This window comes from Ornithorhynchus anatinus, chromosome 12 (genome assembly GCF_004115215.2).
Source record: "Ornithorhynchus anatinus isolate Pmale09 chromosome 12, mOrnAna1.pri.v4, whole genome shotgun sequence".
NCBI classification, from domain to species: domain Eukaryota; kingdom Metazoa; phylum Chordata; class Mammalia; order Monotremata; family Ornithorhynchidae; genus Ornithorhynchus; species Ornithorhynchus anatinus.
This window is the reverse complement of record NC_041739.1, coordinates 28,573,864-28,578,569: the sequence shown is the minus strand read 5'-3', so window position 1 is coordinate 28,578,569 and position 4,706 is coordinate 28,573,864.

Here is a 4,706-nt window from a genome sequence, read left to right as displayed (position 1 = left end):
TCATGTTGAGTATTCATTTAGTAACACTTGCTGACGAGAACCAATAGTCTTTAATAACTTCGCTGTGCTCCTCTGGATAATCACCTTCACAGTTTCTCCTAGGTTCCTGGAACGGTCCGGAGAGGTAGTTCAGATGGTCACAAAGGAATGGAGCCCCTTTCATTAGCTGCAGGAAAGTGGTTGAGGTATAGGGGAGAATAAGCAAACACACCAGTGTAGGCAGAGCAGAAAGTCATCAACTAATAACACAAAACAAACATGGCTGAGGAGGAAGGAAGCGGAGAGGGTGGGAAGAAGCAGTTCTGCTCCGTAGAGCCTAGTAATACATGGAAAAGAAAGGGAAGTCAACACTTTCAGCAAGCTAGGAACTCAGCTATGCCTGGATAGTTATCAATCATCAATGGTATTTATTGATGGCTACTGTGTGCAGAGTACTCTGCTAAACACTTGGGAGAGTATACTACCTCAGAGTTGGTCGGCATGTTCCCCGTCCACAAGGAGTTTACAGTACAGAGGGGGAAACAGGAATGAAAATGAATGACAGTTATGAAAATAGCTAAACAGCTGAATGAAGGATACAAAGCAGTGTGGTCAGGTGGATAGAGCCCTGGCCCGGGAGTCAGAAGGACCTAGGTTCTAATCCCAGCTCCGCCACTTAATAATGTTGGTATTTGTTAAGCGCTTACTATGTGCCAAGCACTGTTCTAAGTGCTGGGGTAGACACAAGGGAATCAGGTTGTCCCACGTGGGGCTCACAGTCTTAATCCCCATTTTACAGATGAGGCAACTGAGGCACCGAGAAGTGAAGTGACTTGCCCACAGTCAGCTGACAAGTGGTGGAGCCGGGATTTGAACTCATGACCTCTGACTCCAAAGCCCGTGCTCTTTCCACTGAGCCACGCTGCTTCTCACTTGTCTGCTGTATGACCTTGGACAAGTCACTTCACTTCTCTGTGCCTCAGTTACCTCACCTGTAAAATGGGGATTAAGTCTGTGAGCCTCATGTGGGACATGGACTGCGTCCAACCTGATTAGCTTTTTTCTGCCCAGTGCTTAATAGAGTGTCTGCCACTTACATACCATAAAAAAATCCAAGTGCCAGAGTGATGCAGAAGGGAGAGGGAGTAGAGGAAATGACTCCTTCTCACCTATTCTCCCTGGCTGACACTTCCAGGAGTTTGAGGAACGTTCAGAAGAGGGGCTGTTTGAAAGCTCTTGGTGAGCCCCAGTTGAAGGATGCTCAAAGTTGGCCAGGCCCGAATGGAGTCCTTGTGAAATCTCCACTCCTAAATTTCCCACAAGCACTCGGAAACAACATGCCTCACCTGGCTCCCCGGTTTGACTTCCACCGCTGAGTTCAGGGGGTTCAGGCACCCTCCTGAGGGTGGAGGAGAAGCCAGATAAACGTGCTTTATCTTGGGAAAACTAAATAAACCGAACCGTTTAAACACCCAGTTACCCTTCCAGGTGGGCTGCAAGAGTGGTCTTGGTCAGCATTGTGTTTGCAGGGATCCTGGCAGAAGCATCGCACAGCCATTTAAAAGGGCCATGACCCACCGAAACAACAGACCCCCTGCAGGACAATATTTTCCTCCAAACCGTGGAGTTGGGCCGGGTGGAAGCTGAGACTTTCAATGCCAGTCAAGGTTTGGGCTGGGGAAGGCCTGATTATGAATAGGACTCCAAATTTTTGCCCCATGGGGAGCATTAACTTTTTTTATGGTATTTGCTAAGCACTTACTATGTGCCAGATGCTGGGGTAGACTGATGGTAATCAGGTTTGACAGTCCATATCCCACACGGGGCTCACAGATTAAGACTTAATATCCTTTTTTTCATAGATGAGGGAACTGAGGCACAAGGAAGTTAAGTGAGTGCCCAAGGTTACACAGCAGACAAGTGGCGGAGTCGGGAAGATAACCCAGATCCTTCTGACTCCCAGGCCCATGCTCTATCCACTACACCTTGCTGCTTAATTTTATCTGAGTGAAGCAGGTATAAACTTCCCCATGCAGTCTGCCCCGGAGGAAGTCAGAGACTTTCCTGAGGTTGAAACGGCTGCTCTGAAGCAATATTTGACTCCGCCTCTTCTTACAAATGGACGGTCAACTCCAGTAGGGCTCTGCCTCTTTTCTCTAGGGATAATTTCACCAACAACTGCGACTCTTGCATCTACAAATGAGATGATTCTACAGGACTGAATGCTTAAAGGATGTCCTGCTTGCTTGTGGCATCTTACGGACACTGGGTTAATTAAGGCCTTCCTTAACTTGCAGCTCTGGCTTTGTGATCCTGCCTCTTTGTCCCTTTTTACCAACAATCCCAGATTTAGTTTCTAACTAACATCATGGGAAAACAACATATGTGTGAGCAGAGGCTGGCCACTACAGGCTTACATTTGGTATCAGCGTGTCCTTCCAAGCTCTGAAGGTGTTCCTTAGCTCATTGTGAGCAGGGAATGTGTCTAACACTGTTGGATTGTACTCTTCTGAGCGCTTTGTACAGTGATCTGCACATAAATGCTCAATAAATACCATTGATTGGTAGATTGATTCCCTCAGCAGTAGAATAAGATTAGTTTGTCAGTTGCTGGGAAGCACAAATGAGGTGATTCTACAGGACCGAATGCTTAAAGGATTCATTCATTCAATCGAATTTATTGAGCACTTACTATGTGCAGGGCACTGTACTAAGCGCTTGGGATGTACAATTCGGCAACAGATAGAGACAATCCCTGTCCAACAACGGGCTCACGGTTTAAACGAGATGCCCTGCTTGCTTGTGGCATCTTAGGGACACTGGGATAATTAAGGTCTTAACTTACAGCTCTGGCTTTGTGATCCTGCCTCTCTGGCCCCTTTTACCAACAACCCCAAATTTAGTTTCTAACTAACATCATGGGAAAACAACATATGTATGAGCAGAAGCTGGCCACTACAATGTTCAGACTCCTATTGGAGGTTAGAATTGAGAGCAAGGAATTGAAGAGAACATAGGAACTTATTTTTATGGTACCTGCCGGGAACTACATTTCCCAGAACCATCAGAGTCAATTAGTAGGCTGGAGAGAACCTTTGAAATTCTTCCCCAGATCCCCAATATACCTTTTCCTCCTCCAGAGCCTTGATAATTTGGTTTTCTTGTCTCAGAACATAGTAAGTGCTTAATAAGTACCACAATTATATATAATTTTATGTATGAATCTAAAAAACCTTGCTTGTATATTTGTAATAGTGTGTATGTATATTTAAGCCTGTATATCTTGGCATGTGATAGCAATTGTACCTGACTTAGTTTCCCCCTTTTTCTAATAATAACAATAATAATTTTTAAACGTTATTGTGTGCCAAGCACTGGGGTAGCTACAAGATAATCACACTGGATCTAGTCCTTGACCCACATGGAGCTCACAACCTGGGAGTGGAACAACAAATATTTCACCCCCATTTTAGAGATAGTAATAATACCTGTGGTATGGGTTAAGTGCTTTCTATGTCAGGCACTGTATTAAGCACTGGGGTGGATATAAGCAAATTGGGTTGGGCACAGTCCCTGTCCCACGTGGGACTCACAATTTCAATCCCCATTTTACAAACGAGGTAACTGAGGCCCAGAGAAGTTAAGTGACTGCCAAGATCATATTAAGAACCGAGGCACCAATAAATTAAATAATGTGCCTAAAATCACCCAGAAGGAAAGTGGCAGGGTCTTTATTAGAACCCAGGCCCCCTGACTCTCAGATCCATGCTCTTTCTTCTATGTCATGCTGCTTCTCTTTTGGGTCAATCAATCAATTGTATTTAGTAAGTGCTTACTGTGTGCAGGGTACTGTACTAAGTGCTTGGGAAAATACAACACAGCAATCTAACAGATACGTTCCCTGCCCACATCGAGCTTAGTCTAGAGGGGGAAACAGGCATTAATATAAATAAATTATGGATATGTACATAAATGCTGTGGGGTTGTGGGGGAGGTGGTGAATAAAGGCAGCAAGTCAGGGCAAAGCAGAAGGGAGCGGGAAAAGTGGAAATGAAGGCTTAGTTAGGGAAGGCCTCTTGGAGGAGATGTACCTTCATTAAGGCTTTGAAGATGGGGAGAGTAGTAGTCTGTTGGATATGAAGGGAAAGGGAGTTGCATGACAGAGGGAGAATGTGGGCAAGGAGTTGGTGACAAGATAGACGAGATCGAGATACAGTGAACAGGTTGGCATTAGAGAAGCAAAGTGAGCATGCTAGGTTGTAGTAGGAGAGTAGCAACTTGAGGTAGGAGGGGGCAAGGTGATTGAGTGCTTTAAAGCCAATGGTGAGGAGTTTCTGTTTGATGCGGCGGTGGATGGGCAACCACTTGAGGTTCTTGAGGAGTGGGGAAACAGGGACTGAACAGTTTTGTATAAAAATGATCCAGCCAGCAGAGAGAAGTATGGACTGAAGTGGGGAGAGTTAGGAGGCAGGGAGGTCAGCAAGGAGGCTGATTCAGTAATTGAGACAGGATAGAATAAATGCTTGGTTTAACATGGTAGCCATTTGGGTGGAGAGGAAAGGACAAATTGTAGCAATGTTGTGAAGTTGAACCAACTTGATTTGGTGATAGCTTGAATATGTGGGTTGAATGAGACAGAGGTGTGAAGGATGACGCCACATTTATGGGCTTGTGAGACAGGAAGAATGGTGGTGCTGTCTACAGTGATGGGAAAGTCAGGGGAAGGG